This window comes from Nyctereutes procyonoides, unplaced genomic scaffold, assembly GCF_905146905.1.
Source record: "Nyctereutes procyonoides isolate TBG_1078 unplaced genomic scaffold, NYPRO_anot_genome, whole genome shotgun sequence".
Classification (NCBI taxonomy): domain Eukaryota; kingdom Metazoa; phylum Chordata; class Mammalia; order Carnivora; family Canidae; genus Nyctereutes; species Nyctereutes procyonoides.
The window spans coordinates 23,497,379-23,523,341 of record NW_026575041.1 but is presented as its reverse complement, the minus strand read 5'-3'; the positions used below and the strand labels follow the sequence as shown (position 1 = coordinate 23,523,341).

At 36.2% G+C, this 25,963-nt stretch overlaps 1 non-coding gene and 1 pseudogene across 1 annotated transcript; one reads left to right on the top strand and one right to left on the bottom strand.

Annotated features, from left to right (window-relative positions):
* Positions 1-8,821: 8,821 nt before the first annotated feature.
* LOC129506613 (60 kDa heat shock protein, mitochondrial-like) lies at positions 8,822-24,395 on the bottom strand (annotated as a pseudogene).
* Positions 20,745-20,939, top strand: LOC129506829 (U2 spliceosomal RNA). The gene has a single exon (XR_008663866.1). It is a non-coding gene; the product is annotated as a U2 spliceosomal RNA (small nuclear RNA).
* Positions 24,396-25,963: the final 1,568 nt, after the last annotated feature.

The following is a 25,963-nucleotide window of genomic DNA, read 5'->3' as shown; positions in this document are numbered from 1 at the left end:
CTTAATCCAACTCCTAAATAGAAACATTTATTGAATGCTTAATTGTGCTAGCCATATGCTAGACACTGATTATGAAATGAATATGAAGAGTAAATATGAAGAGAAGCTTGTCCTTCCTCCTAGAATTTATAAACTATTAGAGTAAAAGGTAAATTTGCAAGTATTAGGGTAAAGTGTGTAAAATATGCAAATAGAAAAAAAATGAACCACAACTAATGCTAGCCAAATACTTAATTTTGAAACTTCCCTTTAAGCACTTGAGTTAAGCTCACTGAAAACAGTATCTTAGAAACTAAAGCAATTTATCAATTATAAACTCATACATGCAGACCTGACACACACACTCTAATTTCATAATGACTCATGTGCATCCATTTCCCAGATTTTCTTTTTATTTCCATTAAAATGAAAGTTTATGTGTATTTATGCGTGTATAGAAATCTTACCCTGAACTCTTGCTGAAGGGATGTATCTGTTATCTCATAATTATAAACTTTAATCTTTGGAAGTGAATATAAATGTTTTAAATCTGACTTAAAAATTCTCCAGTTTCATTAAAAAATAAATTATCATAATTGAACTAGAAAACTTTTGTTGCTAATCTATTTTGAACACTGGCCAGTTTCCTGAATGCTTGAGGGTTCAAGCCCTCTCAGCTTTTCTTCAACAAATGGTGTTATATTTATCAATACGCCAATTGCAAAAGTTAACATAGCTTTAAAATTCACACCCAATTAGTATTTTATAGTGTACTGATGATTAAAATACCCTATGTTTTATGGCCTTAGAGTTCCTATTAGTAGCACATCTGACAAATAATTTGATTAGCATCAATCTAGTAAGATATGTTTAGCATTAAATGGACATACAGCATAATCATTAATTAGAAACAACCATGATTACGATGATTATTTTTCACTCCATTGCTGTGTCTTTGCTGTACCTTTCCTACTGAGTAGCACAGGAGAGAAATCATACAACTAACTAGAACAGTGACAATTTATGATCTCCAAAGCCACCTAGTGTCCTGATGCCTTCTAATATTTTCCAGGGTGTCCCTAATTAGTCCTATCTCCTGCTTATCAAATTTTCTATTTCAAAATATCTCTGTTGTCTTTGATCATCCCATCCTACCACTATGTCCACTTAATTACAGCAAATAACCTCACTTTCAACTTTATAGAGAAAACAGTGATTATTATACACACCCAGCAAGTTCTATTATTCTAATTCTAAATTATTGAAGTTTTAAGTTATTTTTAAAAGAGTACAAGTTATATGGCTAACAATTTTGTTATCATAATCTATTTGCTTCTGTATCATCATGCCCTTTTTTAGGAAAAATGAGAGTTACTTCTCCTATGGGCACCAAAATATTTCATATATATTTTGGATCTCATTATTTTCAGCACACTGAGTAGTGTTGCTTCATTAATTGTCTCTTGTTCTTCTTGGCTTTTTTTTATGAGAATTTTTTTCCCATTCTTACATATTACCTTCAAAATTAAATCTCTTTTTTGATCTACCACTTTTTTTCCTGCCTTATTTAACACTACCTCATAGTAACAAATATTTCTACAAATTGTACCCATTGCCTTATTTCCCCATATACACCACAGAATTCAGTTTTCCATTAATTAATCATATTAAACTCTAACTTTGCATCAGACCCCACACTACACATTAGAAATATAGTAGTAAATAAAACAAGCAAGGATTCTCTTCTTTTGGAGATTATATTCTATTGGTGACAGACAGGAATTAAATAAACCATGTAAATTAAGCAAATATCTCAGGCATTGATAAAAACTATGATGAATAATAAACCATGGTAAAGGTTTAGCAAGAAGAGGTGGCGAAGTCCTTTCTGGTAAGGAAATATATAGAGAGATCTCTAGGGAGTAAGCATGTGGAAATCAGACATAAAGCCACTGCAGACTTAGTGTTTGATACAGATGAGCTAAAGCTGAGCCATGTTCACAGTCCCATATAATCTGATATTTACTACCCCCCATCAGCCATCTTAAAAAATGCCTCACTGAAACCAAAAAACAAGTGCAATAAAAGACTGTTGAATTCAAGTTCCCTGAAATACAACCTGTTGGTAAGGCAAAACTAAAATTATCCTTTTGTGATAAGAGAGAATACTGACTTGATGAAGTCTCAGTAGTGTCTTGGAGTATGGAAGATAAAGTTAGGACATTTATGTGGATTCTTTTTTAAGGTAGATAGTCTTTCAATCTGTGGGTTTCATTAGGATTGGTAGAGGAAAATAATAGCTGAGGTGTAGGAGAAATAGTGAGGTGAGGGTATTGAATAAGAGTTTCTAAATGGGGAAATAGAAGATTAGTTGATGTTATCTAAAACTTGAACAGCTTGACTTTTTAAATAAATAACTTTTTGTAGACTTCGTGAAATGAACAATAAAGTTATCTGCAAATTTTATCTTTATAAGAGTTAAAGTCAAGCTGATTATGACAATGGATTAATAGTTTCTCTTTTCTTTTTATTTTTTTTAAATGAAGAGAGTCCAATATCACGGCCATATAAGTGTAAACATGTAATATTAGAGATACATGGTTTTGATTCTCAGAGTGTTCTTACCATTCTTCTTTACCCTGAGTTCAAGTTAGAACATTAATATCTGAGGACAGAACTTTGCCATTTTGTTAAGATATCATGGTCATAAGGTCATAACCTCCACAGTGTTAGATTTTGTTCTTTTTGTTGGGTGAATATTTTTTGAATCACTAAATGGCACAGAATCAGCACACAAATTTTTGAGGTTGAGATAACCTCATATTATACACACATATAAAGAACACTGCCACACAAATACCAAAGGATTATTGCCACAATTTGTAGTAATATTAAAGATCCCATAGAGATCTTCAGAGATATAAGCACAGTATTCTTCCTCTAAAACACCATATGCTTCCCTTTCTGATGCCAATTATATATCTTAAGTAGCTCTATTTTTAAATATCACCTGCCCAATTTCTTGGGTGGGGGAGGAGTTCATCTTTCTCTTTTGTTCTGGGAGGTGGGAGAGGAGTTCAGTTGCCCTAGCAGCATTTGTGTATCTTTCCTGATATTCTCTACATACTCCTCTGAATATATAGGAGTTTGCCTATTTTCTAGGACTCTTTCAAAGCATAAAGTAATGAGTCTGGAAAATAGAGAAAACAATCCAGAATTTTTCTTGAATACATAGGATTTTGGTTCTCAAATGATTCTGTTTCTTTCTTCTTAAGTCATCTAATTATCTCATTTTCATAGAGGGGAAGCTAATGGACCAAAGTAGATTCTGATGTACTATCCTGAAGTCAGCAATTAGTTTACAGTGGTAAGACTCATTTCTCCAGTTTTCAGGTAGCAACTAATGGGCTTTTGTTCTGCAAATTCATACCAGTCATCAGGGGTCATAAACATTTTTTCCCCAACCCCCAAACCCTAACCCCCCACCTCCAAACCACTACCCAGAGGTAGTTAAATACTGTTGTGATGTTTTGGCACCACTTACTAGGAATTGTCCAGTGTGAGGAAACAAAATCTTTACTAATAGTACAGCAGTAGGAAGTAGTAAATTTTACTTTTAAGATCTACAAAATTGCAACACCCTCCAAATCTATTTCTTAGTTCTCTTCCAATTTCTGTTTTTGTGAAAATTCTAACACAATAGCCACTTTCCTCACAAGTTCCCTGAGCATTAATTCAGTAGGAAGAGAGCTTACTTTTCTTGGTATAACATGACAGAGGGCTGTAAATTTCTAGCTCTCTTAATTGTAATATTTTCCATCTAAAATATCACCTAACAAATGAGTCCTATTACCCAAGAAATGAACTGATTCATTACAATCAATAAATAAATAAACTGTTAACAGGGGGAAGCTATAGAATTTCTGTAAGAAAATGTGTGAAATATCAAAGTCAATTTGGTTGTATGCTTTAACCCATTAGTAAGCATATATGAGCCAGACATTGTATTCAAATCAGAAAATATTGATGAGACAGAAAGCTATATTAAGGATATTAATTTAAAAGAATATTAATTAATAATTACATTAATATAAAGGGCCCTTAAAATTAGATAAAGGTAGTCTTAGACCAGCAAAGCATAAAGATATAAGAAAAATAGAGAATGAATGAATGCAGATTAAGCTATAAATATCTGTTAGTGTTCCATGGATCTTGGATGGAAGATATCTACATTTACTGTAGTTGTCTAATTGATCTAGAATTATTGGATAAGAGATATTTCCTTTCAAATGTATCTGCTGCTAGAAAGTTCCTAATCCTCAGTTTGAGGTTTCTGATAGGAACTAACTTCTGGTCATTCTGTAAGGAGGAGGATGATATATTCCTTTTAATTTAGATACATAGGGGATCCCTGGGTGGCTCAGCAGTTTAGCGTCTGCCTTTGGCCCAGGACGCCATCCTGGAGTCCTCGGATCGAGTCCCACATCGGGCTCCCGGAATGGAGCCTGCTTCTCCCTTCTCCTTTGTCTCTGCCTCTCTCTCTCTATCTATCTATCATAAATAAATAAATCTTTAAAAAAAACTTCAGATACACAGATTCAAAGATCAATTCCGGGGATCTCTGGGTGGCTCAGCGGTTTAGGGCCTGCCTTCCACCCAGGGCATGATCCTGGAGACCTGGGATGGAGTCCCACATCAGGCTCCCTGCATGGAGCCTGCTTCTCCCTCTGCATGTGTCTCTGCCTCTCTCTCTCTCTCTCTCTCTCTCTCTCTCTCTCTCTCTGTGTGTCTCTCATGAATAAATAAATAAAATCTTTAAAAAAAAACAAAACAAAGATAAATTCCTTGGAATTTACTACTGTGCTAATTGTTAATATTTGCTAATACCTTTTCCTTCAGGATTCAAGAGCTTTCTTTCACTGATATTTCTTACTGAACACAAAATTTTTAGAAATTTAGTAGGAATTTTAGAAAAATCAAGCATACCTCTTATTAATTATTACATGAGTTGCTTCCATGATTTTTGCCCATGTCTGTTTGCTACAATAGTGTGGAGCTAAGACTAGGAAATATTATTTCTGTATGTGTGAACCAGCATATATTAACTTGGAAGTTATGAGCAGAGGGGTTGTCTGTACAGCCAGTGGAAATTGCTTAGATCAAAAGTACACAAACTACAGTGCACTAGCCGAATCTGAGTTGAGGCCTGGTTTTGTGCTGTCCCACCTCCAAAGCTGCCTCTTCTTGAATATACTCTATCTCAGCACTAGGAGATCCTTAAAGTCTTTTCACATTTTATAATTACTCTTCCATCAATGCTTAAGAATTATTTGCATTAAATCTCCGACTTCAATCATTATATGGTTCCTTTTTCTTGTTTAAACTCAGACTGATAAGTCTGATCTGTAGTGAATGCAATGAGTTTACTATCTGGGAATATTTTCCTATGTTCAAGGCTATTATTTTAGTAGTAAAGCAAGATCTGGTACAGTAACTCCTGCCTAATATTTTCCTGTTTCAGTATTTACTTCTGGCCCAACAGCAAACATGACTATGTAAATCTAGTCTAAATGAGTTTCTAATAAACAAATTTAAGCACAGATAGCTTATAAGTAGAGACTAGACAGTTCTCTCTTCATTAACTATCTCTTTGTTGAAGAAGAGATTCAGAACTTAAAATGTTACGATAATGAACAGAAATGTCTGAGAAAGTGAGAAAAAAATTTCATTGGAGGTAAGTGTATTTATTATGAAACATGTATATTCAGTAAGCAGCCAAGATCAAAGATTTTTTGACAGAGAGCGAGAGAGAGAGGCAGAGACACAGGCAGAGGGAGAAGCAGGCTCCATGCAGGGAGCCCGATGTGGGACTCGATCCCGGGTCTCCAGGATCACGCCCTGGACTGAAGGCGGCGCTAAACCGCTGAGCCACCTGGGCTGCCCAGCAGCCAAGATTATACAGCATGAGGAACCATCATATAATCAGTTGTGTGGGAGTAGATGATTTTCATTTTCAAAACTTCTGTAAATGAAAGAAGGCATCAACTACCTCCATTTTGCCCCCAGTCTGTACTTTCTTATTGAACTCTTCTTTCCATCTATCTTTTAATTCAGGCAAAAGATCGAGAAGGCAAAATATCCTGTGATGGGAACACACACTACCCCCTCATGCAACTGATAAAAGCAAGACCCCATGTGATTGACACCAAGAAAATGATCCACTTGACCTTTACTGCCCACCTACTTGTACCCACTGACTTTTATTCCATATTTTCCTTATATAAACTAGAGCTATTTTTAGCACTATGGAGACAGTCTTTGAGATAATAGTCCTCAGTTTTCCTGGTTTTGGCTTCACTGAAATCCATCCCTTTCTGGTTTCACCATGATTGGTCTCTCTGCCTTTGGATTTATTTTGTCAGCCACGAAGTGACTCAGCCACTTGAGACCTCTGGAGCCAGGTGTTCTTGCACCCTTGGGCCCCAGTAACATAAACACCATTTGGCAATCCAAATCAAGGGGGAACGAGGAAACCTCTTTACGCTTCACTTCAGGGCTTGTCAGTGGTGGTGGTGAAGGTTCCTTTAATCCTATCTTATATCCTAAAGTCAGATGTTGGACTAAGTATCTAAAACTCATTAAAAAAATTGTTTTGAAATACTACAAAAATGGTATAGTCCCTCACTTTAGAATGAAGATGCACTTTGCAACAATTATTCTGTTTTCAGGTTCAGGACCCAAGCCAAAACAGACAAAAGCCTAGCAGCAATATCCTTTAATAAAAACATGACTGATAATTCCATGAGAATATTACTGGGGTACTGTTCCCTCCAACTCTTTCTTGTCAAATTATCAGGCAGCTACTAATAATATTTAACAATCCAATTAGAAACTTAAAACAATCCAATTAGAACTTGTTGATCTTCAAATTTTATTTCTGTTAACTTTTAGGATTCCTGGTCCAGTTTTTAAAATCATTTGTAACTTCATCTTTACATTTAAAATTACTAAACATATAGTTTTGGAATTCTGCATTAAATTTGTTATTTCACAATTACAGCAAATATCTATTTTGACTTTAAGATATTAACTAAATTTAATGTTTTATAATATGGGACAAAATTTAAAGCATGTGCTGGTTCACTGCCTTATACAATGACTTTGGGCACAGGCAAGGGAGGAAGATTATTGTACTGCAGTGTACAGGGCAGAAAGTGAGATATAGAGGGGAAGTACCATATCTATGGTCAGGGAAGTAGTAAATAATGACATATTGGGAACTGGTATTGGATTATGGGGTTATCCACCTAGTATTCTTTTCTCATGGTTTAGCTATAACTCAATTCTATAATTTTAAAATTAACATGTCTGATTAACAAAGCACTGTTCATAGGTAAAATGTTATAAAGATGTGATTTTGTCAAGAGAGACTTGTACACATAGTTGGTAACATTTAAACTATAGTGACTATAAAGAAAATGGGCAGATTTCTAAGTTTTCCCAGTGCTCTAAGATTTCAGTAAAAACTTCCAATAGATAAATGAAAGAAGCTGCCCCCCCACCTACATTAGGCAGATACATGATTAAAATTTTATTTTAATCTGTAGCTCTACTATAGCAAAGCATTTAGAGAACTCATTGAGATATACAACTCTTTCAGGTTGCTCCCATTAGCTAGACACAATCATTGTCAATAAAAATGAGGAAGAAGCAAAATTTGGGTTTTGACATGCAAATGAATACCATAAGCTCCTCACTCTGCTACAGAATTTATGTATCTTGTGTGTCACAACACCAACTCCTAAAGCGAAGTAGGTGTGTTGTGGCATCTCTTAATATAGGGATGCTAAAGTTAAACAGGTATGTGATGTGACTATTTGTACATGACATGCAAAACATTCCCATAGGCTATTCCTTGAATGTGAAGGATTTAGAAGGACAGGCTCAAGAGCAAGGGATTATCATGCTAAATCAGCACTAGGGTCCTTTGAGTATAGCAGTAAGTAACTAACAGAGTTTTTAAGCAAGTTTAGAATAGGTTCTCCTTTTTCAATGTTGAAGGTCAGACTCAAGAGACATCAGATGCATAGAGGTAATATGCATGGAAGAAAATGATCATCACGTTTCAGACTGGATGTCTTAGTAACTCACACTGGTTATTGCTCACAATCATCCTTTGTAGAGGATTTTATTATGACCACATAATAGATGAGAAAATTGAAGTTCAAAGAAATCAAGAAATTACCCAAGGTTTCAGAGTGACTAAGTGGCAAAGGAAAGATTCAAAGCACATTGGTATTTTTCACCTCAGAATTCCCCAATTTCCTCCTTAAAACCATCTTTATCAAGAATGTCTTCCTTATCACCTTTGTCTTTTAACTTTAAGCAAATTCTTCTTACACAAAAGTCACATAGTGAGGTATTTTTCTACTTCATATACGATTATTTGTACTCTCCACAGAAAGGCTGCTCCTTTACTTTTCATCTGCTTATGGCAAGCACTAAAATCTTAACAGAGTAGTAGTGAAAATGTCTCAGTGATTTAAGTTGAAAGCAATACGTTGGCACACGGCCCTTGTACTTGCTTATCAGGAATATACAAATGTCTTTTTATTCAAAAATATAAAATAAATTTCCTGTAGGCATGGTAAATGACAGCAGTAAACCATCACATGTTGTCAGCGAAGACCAGTAATGATGGCTACAGTGACTTTCTTAAATATCAGCCAGTCTTATCTTCAGTCATTTCCCTCAACTGGCTTCTCTGAAGTTACTATTGAGGACCACTGCCTTGAGCTTCCTCTTATAGTTCATTAATAATGGGAGAGCACTATTCTAGGAATCAGAACATGCCACCTCCCATATCACCTCCATTCTACCAATTCCACCCATTCCAGGGTCCTTCTCTTCTTTAAGAATTCCGGTAATTAATTTCTGCTCTAGTTAACAGAGAGGCCACTCCAGCAGCATCCAAGAAAGTAGTTCTCACAACCTTACTTGTACTAATGATTCCTTTTTCCACTATATTCACAAAATCTCAAGCATAGGATCATAGCCAACTTCTGAGGAACTCTGCATAATGTTCTCAATTACCAATGATCCTTCAATACCTGCCTTCTTAGCATTGCTCATTAAAAGAATTTTGAGCATTCTTTTAATAATTTCTATACCATACTTTTTATCTTCAGGAGCTGGAATTATTGAATCCAAGGCTGGAACGCACTGAAGAAGGGCACAACCCCCTCCTAGAACAATGCCTTCTTCAACTGTAGCCCATGTAGCATTGAAGGCACCTATAGCTCTGTCTTTCTTTTCATTCAATTCAACATCACTTTTTCCACTCTCCTTTATCGGCACAGCTACTCCATCTGAGTTTGGCCAGACATTCATTCAGCTTTTCCTTTACATATTTTCTAGTTCTGATATCTAAATGCTCAATGATTTCTTTTAATATGGTTGTCAGTTTGGGCCTTATCACCCTTTCCTTTTAAGGACATGGCATCACCTTTTCCTTTTAAGAACATGGCATCATCTTTGGTCACAATGACCTCTCCAACTTTTCCTAAGTTGTGAGGCTGACCATGTTCAAGATTAAGAGTCAGTTCCTTCTTCAAATACTGCATCACCAGTAGCAACAGCCATGTCTTTAAGCTGGTTCTTAAATCTCGAGCTTTGACAACCTGAAGATCAACTTTTAGCTTACTTAAAATGAGTGTATTCAGAGTTTCTCTATCAATGTCTTCAGCACACACAATGCTTACGGTGAGCCTTGACAATTTTAAGAGCAGGCATAATGGACAGGACACTAGAAATTTCCTTTTCACTTAATAGAACATAGGCATCTTGGAATTTACATTTCTGTCCTTTTGATGTATTACTCAAGTATGGAGAAATGAAACCTCAATCAAATTTGATGGTTTCAATAATTTCTAATTCATCATTTAGTGTTTTTCCCATCCTTTACTGTGACAACACCCTTTCTTCTAACCTTTTTTCATTGCCTCAGAAATGATTTTTTCCAAATTCTTTGTCTTCATTTACAGAAATCTTGGGTCCTGAGTGATTTCTTCAGGGGTTGTCACTGAAGGCTGCGTCTTAAGTTCAGCAATTGCAGTATCAACAGCTAACATCATGTCTCCTGATTTCCACAGGATTAGCAGCTTTGCTCAACTTCTCAAAGCCTTCCTTGGCAATAGAGTGTGCTATGACAGTAAAGTAGTGGTACCATCCCTAGTCTCTTCAAAAATGTAATTGGCAACACCTTAAACAAGGTTAGCGCCAATAATTTTATATTTATCTTTTAAATCAATTGACTTTGGAGTAGTCACACCATCTTTTGTTACTTTGGGACTTCCCCAACTCAATAATAACTGTTTTCCCTTTGGCTCTGTTGTAAGGGCTATAGCATTGGCTAAAAGGTCTACACCTTGAAGCATTAAGGCCCAGGCATCTGCACCGAATTTTAGACCTTTGACAAAGGCCCAAGTGAAATGAAGAGCCAGTGCTCCGGACATTGGCCTGATTTGGTGAATACTGTGAGTAATTGAAGCATATCTGCAGGGCAGTGGCAGGGTGTGGGGCCATGAGGCAAGCCATCAGAGACAAGTGAGGGCTCTTCTCCATCATCTTAATTTGACAGAAACTTAATTTCTCTATGAAATATCTAGATAAATATCTAATATCTATATATCTTTTCCCATAAAACTGTCCCTAACGTCCTGCAAATTAGTTAATGCTTCTCTTTCATGATCTTGATGTGGAGTCCTCAAATGCCGTGGTTAAGAAAAATTTCTTGAGATGCATACAGTGTAACTCACTAAGTTTATTTAAGTAGTGTAGGGACAGGACCTGTGGGCAGAAAGAGCTTCACTTTTTGCTGTGTGAGGCTGATAGTTATATGCTTAGTAATCAAAGGGAAAGGGGCATGCTGGGAGTACCAGACTGCAAACATTTCTTCAAATTTCAACATATAAAACTATTTTTGCAAGATTCCCCTGGTGTTTACCCTTCAGGTCAATGTTAACAGTGAAGTATACAGGCAATCATAAGACCCTTAAAGGCTGTAGCAATGTATTTGGTTCTTATCAAACCATGGAGGCTTTAGGTCAGCCTTCAGACTAAGAGTAAATATTTTTCTGTTTCTGTTCCTCATATTCCTAATAGTATGTTAAACACATTTCATAATAATGATCTCCCCATCTTCTTCACTGGATAGTGTGTTCCTTGAGGGCTAGAATAGTCAGTCAGTCTCAAGTCCTTAATCATGATTACACTCTGTTGGCTAAAATATGTTTGCCACATAGTAGGTGCTCCATAGAAGTTCAATTTACAAATGAATGAACTAATTTCTGAATTATATTTGTAGAAAAGCTTTACCATTTTTATTATCTCTAGTAAATTTTAATTTCTTCATTTCAAAATGTGAAATATCACAATTCATGGGATCTGATCAAGACTTACATGATTCATCCATTTCCCCTTTAGTTATACTAGAATCACCTGATCCCTTCAGATTGTTTTTTGTTGTTGGTTTTTTTTTTTTAAGATTTTATTTATTTATTCATGAGAGACACACAGAGAGAGGTAGAGACACAGGCAGAGGGAGAAGCAGGCTCCTCGCAGGGAGCCCTATGTGCGACTCAATCCCTGGACTCCAGGATCACTCTCTGAGCCTAAAAGGCAGACACTTAACCTCTGAGCCACCTAGGCGTCCCCCCTTCCAGATTGTTATCTGTCCATGTTATTCATCCATGAATCCTTTGTAATATAACTCCAGTCTATCAACTCTCTCACCCTTAGCTTGCCATAGCACATGGAGATTCCAACAAACAGTTTAGGGCTTGATATTCTTGACCCTGTGCTATTTTAAATATGTATTTTTGTGTAGGTGGGTATACTTTTTTAAATATAGATGGCAGGAAAAATGAGTCAGATTGAGTAATGAATATCTCTACCAAATATTCTGAGCAGAATGCTGCAGAATTTTACTGAGTAATAGTGTTAATTCATTATTAGACATATTTGAAATTCAGCTTATTGTATTGGGGCAAACAAAAATCTCCTGAGCCTCAATTTTCCTATACAAAAATAGAGGGGAAAGTATCTATACTTCAGAGTTGTTTGGGAATTAAATAATATACTGCATGTGGAACTCAGTACCACACAGATTGTACTTGGTGTTAGGTTCCTTTCTCCCACTTTTTCCCCATTTTTCAAGATCTCTTCAGATAGCCTTTGTGTTAGGAAGAGGCAAAATAACTGGTTGGGTTTTTTATCTGATTTTATTTTTAACTTTTTCCTTTGGCTCTACACACTATTGAATTATTGATATTCTCCTCGCTTTCATTTTTCCCCTCAAAACGTTATATCAAATGTGTTCACTATGTCTCTGGCTGGACCTGCGCCAGAATGAACGTGTGGGAGGCTCAGGTTCTGTTCTTCCTGCTGTTGTTCCTTCAATATTTCTTTCTTTGAACAGATTCTCATGATTTATCTCATTTGTACTACATGTTCTTATAGTTCTCTTTTCCCTCTCTTCATTTATCTTTTTAGGTGCCTTAAACACCTCCTACCATAGCCCAAACTTTTTCACAGCTTTCTCTCAGCATGTGAGCATTTCTCTCCCTTCATTTGCAAACAAGAAAAAATACTTTGATTTTCAAAAACAAAGTGGTGGAAGTCGCAGGGCAATTATCATTTATAGCTCCATCTTGCTCAGAGGCACCAGACTTATACAGACTGAGCAGCAACAGTCCTCTTTCTTCAAAGCGAGCTAAGTGATAACTTCCAAAATAGTTCAAAGGCATGTTGTCTTAGCTACACTGTGCCACAATTTCCTCACTTATACATAAAGGTAAATTAATGGATTTGAGATTTTTCTTGGTTTTCAATTTTTGATGACCTTTCAAAGTTATGCTCCAGAAATTGAATAGACACAAAGTAGATAAGAGAAATTTTGTTTCAGGAGAGGGATGTGATTCCAAAATTTGGGCAGAGAAATTCAATTAAAAAATATTTCTATTTGTTGCTTTGTGTGTTTAAACTTCGCAGTCTAGTTGTTATATTTGACTATCCCAGGAAATGTTATTTCCATTACAAGCAGAAAATACATCCTATTAAGCACAGTTAACATATGCAATAGAACAAGAAAAAATTTACCCCCAACAAGGGAAGCCTAGGGTTCAAGGTCTGACACACAATGTGCACTCATTTCCTGGCCCTCCATCCCCCTTTATTGCATTCCCACTCCCAAATATGGTTCATAATAAGTGCTCAAAAACTATGAATTAATGATTGAATCAATAGACCTGTAGAACTTGTTACCATATTAAGAATTGACATTAAACCACAATATGCCTTTCTTACTCATGTATATTTTAGGAAATTTTACCAAAATAAAAAAAAGTTAGTAAAGTTTATTAAAGTACCTTGATAGGAAAAAATTGAATTTGTCATAAGCAGTTAGTTGAAGCTGTTTTGTTTTAGATGTAAGTCCCAAATAGTAGGAATAAAATCTAGAAAAGTTAGGAAGGTCTCTATGACTTTCTTTTATCACTTCAGATATTTACTTATACTTTTTGTCCCTGACTGCCTTGTAAGTTCAACAACATCAGAGACAAGGAAATTTACTCTCACCTGCTGTGTGCCAGACTTCTTTATGTAAGCCATAAGAAGTCCATAGATTGTACAAACATTCTTTAAAATATCACCATGCTGACCCAACACACTAACTTACAGCCTCCCTCAGGAGTGTAGTCACTATCCAATTGGGATGCCTTAGAGGGCCATGTACAAACCACAAAAGCTAAAAGTGGCTCATCACAAAGCAGTGAATTATTTGCAGTTACCAAATACGCTCTGTTAGCAAAATGGGACAAGTCATAAAAAAAGAAAAGACAATCTCTCATAGTCTCATACCTTCCAAATCTAGAAATGGAGTAAAAGTGTGAACTTTTATGCAGTTGAAATATCTAAGTTTTAGTGATGTTTAAACTACTTTTCTTAATTAAAAATTGCAAGTGAAAGGTGAACAATTACATGTAGAAAATCTACTTAGGAAAACCAAGAAGTGTTCAATGTAAGTTACAGTTAAAAAATAAAATATAGAAGCTGATAGACACTAATTTAAATTTTTGATTCACTTGATGTTAAAAAGATACTTTTATAAATATAGCTAGTATAAATGAAATAAAACCATGCTACCAGAAATCAATAGTATTTCTGTATACTAATAGTGTTTCTAATTACTAATACTAACAAAATAGTAGAATGAAAATTTAAGAAAACAATTCCATCTACAATTCCACCAAAATGAATAAAGGTTAAAGGAGGTTAAAGACCTGTACCCTGAAACTATAAAACACTGATAAAAGAAATTGAAGATGATATAAATAAATGAAAAAAATATTCCATGCTTATAGATTGGAAGAATTAATATTAATAATATGTCCATGCTACCCAAAGCAATATATAGATTGAGTGCAATCCCTATCAAAATACCAATAGCATATTTCACAAACTAGAAAAAATAATACTAAAATGTGTATGAAACCACAAAAGACCCCCTGAATAATCAAACCAATGTTGAGAAAGAACAAAGCTAGAGATATCAGAATCCCAGATTTCAAGAAAGACTACAAAGATATAGTAATCAATAGCATGGTACACACATAGATCAATAGAACAAAATAGAGTCTAAAAATAAATCCACATTTACATGATTAATTAATCTTCATCAAAGGAGGTAAGAATTTGTGATGGGAAAATACAGTTTCTTTAATAAATAGTGCTGGGAAAACTGGACCACTTTCGAACACTATACATAAAAGTAAACTCAAAATGGAAGATCCAAATGTGAGACCTGAAACTATAAAAAAACCCAGCAAAAAAAAAAAAAAAAAAAAAAAGCATAGGCAATAAATACTCTGATATCAGCCTAGCAACATTTTTCTAGATATGCCTTCTCAGGTAAGAGAAACAAAAGCAAAAATAAACTATTGGGATTACATCAAAATAAAAAGCTTTTGCACAGTGAAGGAAACCATCAAGAAAAGGAAAAAGGCAACCTACTGAATGGGAGAAGATATTTGCAATTGATATATCTGGTAAGGGGGTATATCCAAAATGTATAAAGAATTTATACAACTCAACATCATAAAAACAATTCAATTAAAAAATGGGTAGAGAACCTAAATAAACATTTTTCCAAAGAAGACATATAGATGGCCATGAATGATGCTTAACATCACTAATCATCAGGAAAATGCAAAACAAAGCCACAGTGAGATATCACTTTACACATACCAGAATGGCTAAAATAAAAAAGACAGGAAATAAGTGTCACCGCAGACGTGGAGAAAAAGGAACCCTTAAGCACTGTCGGTAGGAATGTAAATTGATACAACCAATGTGGAAAACATTATGGAGGTTCCTCAAAACATTAAAAACAGAAATACCAATATTTCCACTACTAAGTATTTACCCAAAGAAAATGAAAATACTTATTTTAAAAGATATATTCACTCCTCTGTCTATTATAGCATTATTTACAATAGCCAAGATATAGAAGTATCTAAGCATCTATCCAATCAGTGAATAGTTAAGGAAAAGTGGCACACACATATATATAAATATTATGCAGCCATAAAAATGAGACCATCTCATTTGAAATAAGTAAAATAAACTTGACTGAGGAAAATATCATATAATTTTACTCATATATGGAATTTAACAAGCAAATAACAATCAGAATCAGACCTATAAAAACAGAGAACAAATTGATGGTTGCCAGAAAGAAGGTGTGGAGGGATGAGTAAAAATAGATGAGGGGAGTGGGAGATACAGTTTTCCAGTAATGGAAATAACAAATCATGGGATAAAAGGCATAGCATAAGGAATATAGTCAATGATGGTGTTGTATGATGACAGTGATAGGTTACTTGTGGTGAGCATAACATAACATAAAAACTTGTTGAATCACTATGTCTAATGCCTGAAACTAGTGTAATTTTGTGTCCCAACTATACTCAAAAAAAAAATTTAAATTTGTGAGCACAGATTCTTATAGAAACCTAAACAGTGCCCCACTTACAGAGTGAAGGTAAAGATTTTTTATGAGGAAAAGAATGAACTCAGGTGTACTCCAAAGGCTCACCATGAATAACAAAGACAAGCAAGCCTACACCCAGGAAGTTCCAATATTTAATCTTCTTCCCAAGAACTAGGAACAAAAACAAGCCAAATTATTTATCATATAGTATTACTTAAGAGAATTGCTGTAAGACTAATGTTTTTAAAAACAGTGTGGTATAAAGTAGGCATGTAATAAATGATTTTTTTAAAAGAAAATAAATAACATCACACTAGGATGGTAACCTAATGGATAGATAGATGGCCAGGCATTATTTTAATGTGATGATCTTGAAAAATAGAGCCTAGTATTTTTAACATGATATAGCATAGAGTCCTTTACACAGTACTAACATAGTGCTGATGTGGCAATTACCCTAGAATAATAGTTTAAAAGGCAAAGGTCTCAGTTCTGCACTTTTCTGTCGTGGTGGGCTCCTTAATTAGTATTAGACTATATCGGCTGACAAGCCTACATACACATGGAAAAGTATGATATCAGAGCAATTTGCTTGCTCATTTGTTTCCTGTTTGCCTGTTTGGTTATAAACTGAAGCAGCCCTGCACAGAGGCTAGATTGCATTCCAACCAGTTTTTGATTAAAGACAAGATTTGTGATCTGGCTCGAGTCAATTAGTGCTTTTGTTATCATCATGGCTTACTTCCTATAAGACTTTAGTGGGGGCTACTCCTAACTCTGAACCTTAGTTGCTCCACTTCTGAAGTAGATATAATACCTTTCTGTATTTGCCACGAGTAATGTATATTACACGAGAGAATGCATATTAGAGCACTTGGAAAATTACAAAATAGTATATCATACATGAGTATGTATATTTGTATTATCAGTATACCATATATTAATAGAGGTTACCTTGAAGTTTTACCTTTAAACCCCTTAAAAACAAGTGAATCCAAAACAGAAGACATGATCTAGCCTTCTAAGAACATGTAACCAAATAAAGAGAAGGGATATAAAACAAATAAATGTAGCATATTAAGTTTCTACTGCTGGATAAGAAATTGCTACATACTAAGCAGCTTAAAATATCACATAGTTATTTTCTCAGTGTCTGTGGTTCAGGAAATGGGATAGCTTAGTTGGATGCTATGCTTAGGATTTCACAAGGTGACAATGTTATGGCTCTGGATGTGGTTTTCTCTGAGACTCACCAATAAAAAATCTCCCAAGATCACTTACATTTTTGGCAGAATTAGTTTTCTAGTAGTTTTAGGAATAAGCACTTCAGTTTTTTGATGACTGCCATCCATACTCTGCTTTCAGCTTCCAGAAGCTATGTGGAATTCCTTATCAAATGGGCCTCCCATCTTGCGAATCCCACTATATGGCAGTTTGCATCTTAAAAACCAAAAAGGATAAACATACTCCAGAAAAATTAATGCTAATACCTTACACGATATAACAACATAATCAAGTACATGTAATCACTTACATCCTGTCACCTTTGCTTCTAACCAAAAAGATTAGAAGCTGACAGGTTCCACTTATATTCAAGAGCAGAAGGAATCACATAGAGGTTAAATACCAGGATGGGAAATAATGGGGACCAATTTAAGAGTCTATCTACCACACATAGTATGTCCTGGACGTTCAGTATATGTTGTCAGTAAGATTATTCCACAAAAACAATATATATTAGGTGATACTCTCCTCATTAAATAAAGAACTTTGAAAATACAGATTGTCACATTCTTTTGTGATCCAAGATAAATCACTTGATGAAAATAATGCTCATCACAGTTTTCAAGAATGCTTGTTTTTGTGCATGCATGCATATGCACATATCTATAACAATAGGACACTCTTCAAGTTAAATATAAGTAGGATTATGGAAAATATTGATTGCTCTTCTGTTTTTAATAATAAGACGGAAATTATGTTATTCATTAATTGGCTAATATAAGCTTAAGCCAATATTACCACATTTATTTATTTACTTACTTATTTTCACAATCGTTTTTATTGAAGTTCGATCTGCCAACATATAGTATAACACCCAGTGCTCAGCGCATCAGGTGCCCTGCTCAGTGCCCATCACCCAGTCACCCCATTCTCCCTCCCACCTCCTCTTCCTCTTTTTTTTTTAAGCTCTAAATTAATTTATTGAAGCATTTGCAGTTATATCCACTTAGGTACAAAACTTTTTGTAAGAAAGATAACACTTTTATTGCATTATATAATCTCATATTTTGCAGGAGTCATAATGCAAACTCATAAGCATAAATATACATGATGCAACCAATCAGCAATGTAACCAGTAAGAGATTTAAGATGTAAAACAAGAATTTAACAGGCAAAATACTTAATATGGCTTTAAATGGAAAGTAACTGTTTAGAAATGATTGGTTATTGCCCCATTCTAGTCATTCAAGTGAACATGGAGTCATGGTCGCTATTTAAAAGCCAATGTTGTTCGTTTCCCAGAGTTAGGAGTCTCTCATGATTTGTCTCCCTCTTTAATTTTTCCCACTCAGTTCCCCTCCTTTCCCTTATAATCCCTTTCACTATTTATTATATTCCCCATATGTGTGAAACGGGGATATAATATGATAATTGTCCTTCTCTGATTGACTTACTTCACTCAGCATAATGCCCTCCAGTTCCATCCACGTTGAAGTAAATGGTGTGTGTTCATCCTTTCTGATGGCTGAGGAATATTCGATTGTATATATAGACCACATCTTCTTTATCCTTTCTTCTGTCAAAGGACACTGAGGCTCCTCCCACAGTTTGGTTATAGTGGACATTGCTGCTATGATCACTAGGGTGCAGGTGCCTCGGTCTTTCACTGCTATCTTTGGGGTAAATCCCCAGTAGTGCAAATGCTGGGTCAGGATAGTTCTATTTTTAACTCTTTGAGGAGTCTCCACACAGTTTTCCAGAGTGGCTGTACCAGTTCACATTCCCACAACAGTGCAAGAGGGCTCCCCTTTCTCCACATCCTCTCAAATATTGTTGTTTCCCATCTTGTTAATTTTCCCCATTCTCACTGGTGTGAGGTGGTATCTCATTATGGTTTTGATTTGTATTTCCCTGATGGCCAGTGATGCAGAGCATTTTCTCATGTGCATGTTGGCCATGTCTATGTCTTCCTCTGTGAGATTTCTCTTCATGTCTTTTGCCCATTTCATGATTGGATTGTTTCTTTGCTGTTGAGTTTAATAAGTTCTTTATAGATCTTGGATACTAGCCCTTTATCTGATACGTCATTTGCAAATATCTTCTCCCATTCTGTAGGTTTCTTAGTTTTGTTGACTAGTTTCTTTGGCTGTGCAGAAGCTTTTTATCTTGATGAAGTCCCAATAATTCATTTTTGCTTTTGTTTCTCTTACCTTCATGGATGTATCCTGCAAGAAGTTGCTGTGGCCAAGTTCAAAAAGAGTGTTGCTTGCGTTCTCCTCTAGGATTTTGATGGAATCTTGTCTCACATTCAGATCTTTCATCCATTTTGAGTTTATCTTTGTGTATGATGTAAGAGAATGATCTAGTTTCATTCTTCTGCATGTGGTTGTCCAATTTTCTCAGCACCATTTATTGAAGACACTGTCCTTTATCCAGTGGATAGTCTTTCCTGTATTGTCGAATATTAGTTGACCATAGAGTTGAGGGCTCACTTCTGAATTCTCTATTCTGTTCCATTGACCTTTGTGTCTGTATTTCGGCCAGTACCACACTGCCTTGATGATCATAACTTTGTAACACCACTTGAAATCCGGCATTGTGATGCCCCTTGCATTGGTTTTCTTTTTCAATATTCCCCTGGCTATTTGGGGTCTTTTCTGATTCCATTTTCAAATCTCAAGATTATTTGTTCCAATTCTGTGAGTAAAGTCAATGGTATTTTCATAGTGATTGGATTGAATGTGCAGATTACCCTGAGTGGCATAGACATTTTCACGATACTTATTCTTCCAATCTTGAGCAAGGAATGTTTTTCCATCTCTTTGTGTCTTCCTCAATTCCTTCAGAAGTGTTCTGTAGTTTTTTGGGTATAGATCCTCTACCTCTTTGGTTCAGTTTATTCCTAGGTATCTTATGCTTTGGGGATGCAATTGTGAATGGAATTAATTCCTTAATTTCTCTTTCTTCAGTCTCGTTGTTAGTGTATAGAAATGCCACTGATTTCTGGGCATTGATTTTGTATCCTGCCACACTGCCGAATTGCTGTATGAGTTCTAGCAATCTTGGAGTCTTTTGGGTTTTCTATATATAGTATCGTGACATCTGCGAAGAGGGAGAGTTGGACTTTTTCTTTGCTGATTTGAATGCCTTTTATTTCCTTTTGTTGCCTGATTGCTGAGGCTAGGACTTCTATTACTATGTTGAATAGCAGGTGAGAGTGGACATCCTTCTGTTCCTGATCTTAGGGGAAAAGCTCTGAGTGTTTCCTCATTGAGAATGATATTTGCTATGGGCTTCTCATAGATGGCTTTTAAGATACTGAGGAATGTTCTCTCTATCCTTGCACTCTGAAGAGTTTTGATCAGGAATGGATGCTGTATTTTGTCAAATGCTTTCTCTGCATCTATTGAGAGGATCCTATGGTTCTTGGTTTTTCTTTTGTTAATGTGATCTATCACATTGATTGTTTCATGAGTATTGAAGCACCCTTGCAATCGCTTCTCGGCCTTTTGGCTAAGATCAAGTGAAGCACCCTTGCATCCCAGGGATAAATCCCACTTCATCATGGTGAATAATCTTCTTAATATACTGTTGGATCCTATTGGCTAGTATATTGGAGAGAATTTTGGCATACATGTTTATTCATCAAGGATATTTTTCTATATTTCTACTTTTTGGTGGGGTCTTTATCTGGTTTTGGAATTAAGGTGATGCTGGCCTTATAAAATGAGTTTGAAATATTCCATCCCTTTCTATCCTTCTGAACAGCTTTAGTAAAACAGGTATTATTTCTTCCTTAAATGTTTGATAGAATTCCCCTGGGAAGCCATTTTTTTTAATTTTTTTTTTTATTCATAGAGACAGAGAGAGAGGCAGAGACACAGGCAGAGGCAGAAGCAGGCTCCACGCTGGAAGCCTGACGTGGGACTCGATCCAGGGTCTCCAGGATCACGCAGGTGGTGCTAAACCGCTGCGCCACCAGGGCTGCCCTGGGAAGCCATCTGGCCCTGGACTCTTGTGTCTTGGGAGGTCTTTGATGACTGCTTCAATTTCCTCCCTGGTAATTGGCCTGTTCAGGTTTTCCATTTCTTCCTGTCTCAGTTTTGGTAATTTCTGGTTTTCCAGAAATGTGTCCATTTCTTCTAGGTTGCCTAATTTATTGGCATATAGCTGCTCGTAATATGTTTTTTAAATTGTTTGTATATCTTTGGTATTGGTTGTGTTCACTTTTTCATTCGTGATTTTATTAATTAGAGTCTTCTCTTTTGTTTTTAATAAGGCCAGCTAATAGTTTATCTATCTTATTAATTCTTTCAAAGAACCAACTCCTGGTTTTGTTGATCTGTTCCACAGTTCTTCTGGTCTCGATTTCATTGAGTTCTGCTTGAATCTTTATTATCTCTCTTCTGCTTGGTGTAGGTTTAACTGCTGTTCTTTCTCCAATTCCTTTAGCTACAAGGTTAGCTTGTTTATTTGAGGTTTTTTCCATTTTTTGAGGGAAGCTTCTATTGTGATATATTTCCTTCTTAGGACCGCTTTTACTGTATCCCGAAGATTCTGAATTGTTGTATCTTCATTTTCATTAGTTATCATGAATCTTTTGAATTCTGCTCTAATTTCCTGATTGACCCATTCATCTTACAGTAGGATATTCTTTAACCTCCAGTGTTTGAGTTTCTTCCAAATTTCTTCTTGTGATTGCTTTCTAGTTTCAAAGCACTGTGCTCTGTAACTATGCAGGGGACAATCCCAATCTTTTGGTATCAGTTGAGTCCTTATTTGTGACCCAGTATGTGGTCTATTCTGGAAAAGGTCCATGTGCACTTGAGAAGAATGTGTATTCAGTTGTGTTCAGATGTAAAGTTCTGTATATATCTGTGAAATCTAATTGGGGCTGTGTGTCATTTAAGGCCCTTGTGTCTTTGGTGATGTTGTGCTTAGAAGATCTGTCATTTGCAGAAAGTGCCGTGTATCATTATCTAAGTATCTTTTTACTTTGGTTATTAATTGATTGATATACTTGGCAGCTCCCACATTAGGAGCATAAATACTCATGATTATTAGGTCTTCTTGTTGGATAGACCCTTAAGTATGATAGTGTCCCTCTCTATCTCTTACTATAGTCTTTGGTATAAACCTTAATTCATCTGAAATGACGATTGCTACTGCAGCTTTCTTTTGAGGACAATTTGAATGGTAAATGGTTCTCCACCCCTTCATTTTCAGGCTGGAGGTGTCCTTAGGTCTAAAATGAGTCTCTTGTAGACAGCAAATAGATGGGTCTTGTTTTTTTTTTTTTTTGTTTTTTTTTTTTTGTTTTTTTTTTTTATGCAGTCTGATACCCTGTGTCTTTTGATGGGATTATTTAGCCTATTCACGTTCAGAGTTAGTATTGAATGATATGAATTTAGTGTCATCATTATACTTATTCAGTCCCTGGTTTTGTGGATTATTTATTTGGGCTTCCTCTTTCTTTTACAAAGTCCCCCTTAATATTTCTTGTAGAGCTGGTTTGGTGGTCACATATTCTTTCAGGGTCTGCCTCTCCTGGAAGCTCTTTATCTCTCCACCATTCTGAAAGAGAGCCTTACTGGAGAAAGTATTCTTGGTTGCATGTTCTTCTCATTTAGGACTCTGAGTATATCCTGCCAGCCGTTTCTGGCCTGCCAGGTCTCTGTGAAGAGATCTGCTGTTTATCTGATATTTCTCCCCATGGAAGTTAAGAATCTCTTGTCTCGAGCTGCTTTCAGAATTTTCTCTTTGGGATCCCTGGGTGGCTCAGCGGTTTGGCGCCTGCCTTTGGCCCGGGGCACGATCCCGGAGTCCCGGGATCAAGTCCCACGTCGGGCTCCTGGCATGGAGCCTGCTTCTCCCTCTGCCTGTGTCTCTGCCTCTCTCTCCTCTCTCTATGACTATCATGAATAAAAAAATAAAAAAAATAAAGAATTTTCTCTTTATCTTTGGAATTTGCAAGTTTCAGTATTAAATGTGGAGCTGTTGAACGGTTTTTATTGATTTTGGGGGGGAGTCCTCTCTATCTCTTAGATCTGAATGCCTGCTTCCCTCCCCAAATTAGGGAAGTTTTCAGCTATGATTTGTTCAAATATACTTTGTGGTCCTCTCTCTCTCTCTCAGCCTCTTCTGGAATCCCAATTAGATGTATATTCTTCCATCTGAGGCGATCATTTATTTTCCTAAACCTTTCCTCACAGGCTTTTAATGTAGTTAAGGTGGGAAAAGAGAGAAAAATATTGGAAATTTTTAGTCTGATATAAAAATGAAACGTAATAGAAAAAGCAAAAAAAAAAAAAAAAAAAAAGGAACCTCTAGTTCTATATACTATTTTCTCTCAGCCCTGGAGCTTTCCAGCACTTCTTGGTCAAGAACTTGCTCTTTCTCTGTTCTTCCAGCTCTGGGGGAGGGGCCTGCTGTGCTGATTCTCAGGTGTGTGCACCTGGAGGAGATGCCCCGCCTCCTGCCGGGTGCCCGGCTGAGTGAGAGTTTGACCCCATGAAGCCTCTGTCCCCTGGCGACACCACTTCTCCCAGGCACATGGTGACACAAGGAGGAACAATAACACTGGCGATGGCCAGGTCCCCAGCTCTGCGGTCAGAGAACTGCAGCTAACTGCAGTCTCCCAGTCCACACTGGCCTACATGCTCCCAGGCCGGTGCAGGTGCACTAATCTGCACAGCTTTGGGGTGCCTGGTGGCAGGAGATTCCTCACTGTCCTGTGCCCTCCCCACCTCTGCCTGTCCCAGAGGGGATGCAGGATCGTAGGCTGTGTCCCCTTGGGCACCCTGGGATCTGGGGCCCTGCGCTGCTGAACCTGCACTCCCGGGGGGAATGCCTCTCCCAAAGGGAATGGGCCCAGCCACCTCTGTCTGGAGCTGCCTGCCTAACTGACGCATCTCCCAGATGCTCCACCAAGTGGGGCATTCAAGCCCCTTACCAAGATCAGCTGGCAGTTTGCAGTGCACTTACCCCTGGGTGCTCTTCCTTTTATAGTGACTCCGGGAATCTGGAGGCTTCACTGCCCCTCCTGCTATTTTGACTGATTTACCTGCTGAGCACTTTTCCGGCAGGGAAAACTGGCACGGATTTTTAAAGTTCCCATTTCTCCAAGGCTGGGCTTTCCTGCCATGGAGGCTTTTGCTGCTCCGCCTTAGCCCGGCTCCTCGCAGGGCCCCTCCCCCACTTGATTCTTTTTAATTTTTATTTATTTTTTTGCCTTCCTACCTTGTTAGAAGCAAAAACTTTTATCTGTTGCATTACGATTGTTCTCTCTTCAAATCTCAAGTCGAATTCATAGGTGTTCAGGTTTCATGTTTTGAAAGTTATTGAGGTAAGTTTGTGGAGCCAGGTGTGTTGAGACCCCTACTCTTCCGCCATCTTTGTATTGCATTTATTAAAAGAAGAAAACAAGCATTTACATTTCTACAAAAATATTTCACTGAAAAAAAAATGTATTTTGTAGCCAGGTTTGATATCTGATTTCCTTATGTCAATAATCTAAGCAGACAGTCTTAATTCAAAAATATTTCTCAAGCATAAATATAATACCAGAAGGAAAAGTTATCATTTTGAGTTGGAAATAATTATGGTTTTAGAAGGTAACATCAGAAAAGGGGAATGACAATAGAGTGTAATGAGCAATGAAGCAGGGAATACAATAGAAAAGGCTCAGTAGATTTGGGGTTCAACTTCATATACAGTAACTTAATTCTCACAATAACCTTATAAGTTACTATATTTTCCATTTTCACTAAAATACCCTTAAAACTCTGAGACTCTACACATCCTGCCCTATTAAGCAGGTAGGTAATGATGACTGAGAATTTACATGCTTATGTGTGAAGCTCATTGCTCACTCTTTCATTTATTCCATTATATTTTGTACTGTGATTCTGAAATGACTCACGTCAAAATTACTTCTGGAATAATTAAAATGCAAATTCCTGCTACCTGCTCCAAATCTTTAGGATGAGAATCTGTAAGATGGTAGTCTAGAAATCTGCATTTTAAATAAGCACCTCAAGTAAATTTTATGCCTATTGAGATCAGGGACACATTACTCAATACTATTGATTTAGATCAAGTAAATGTAGGCTCAATTCCCATTTCTAAACATTCATAGTTTCATTGTGAGCTAGAAAAGTCACAAATCCCCTTAACCTTAGTTTTCAATACTTTTAATATTGTTTAATATTTATTAATTTAATAAATATAATTAATTTTAATATTAATATTTGACATATATTATATATGTAATGTACATTATATATTATATATTGTTTAATATTTAATTAATATGATTTAGTATTTATTAATTTATTAATTTAATATGCCTCACACTGCCTTCTAGCCCACACTGTTACTGAAATGAAATCAGCAGTGAATCTTCTGCTTATCTTGTACAGGATGAGTTGTTTTTCTCTTGCCTCTTTCAAAATTTCCTGTATATGGCTTTCAACATTTTAAAAATAATTTGCATAGGGTGGGTCACTTCCCATCTATTGTACTTGGAAGTCATTAAACTTCCATATATGCCAATGAATATTTTCCTGTTAACTTCTAGAGTTTGGGAACATTATTTTCTTACAGATTTTTTCCTTCTTCTTTCTCTTTCACATCTCCTGGTATGACCATTATATATACCTTTTTTTCTTTTCAAATTTTTATTTAAACTCTAGTTAGTTCACAAATAGTGCA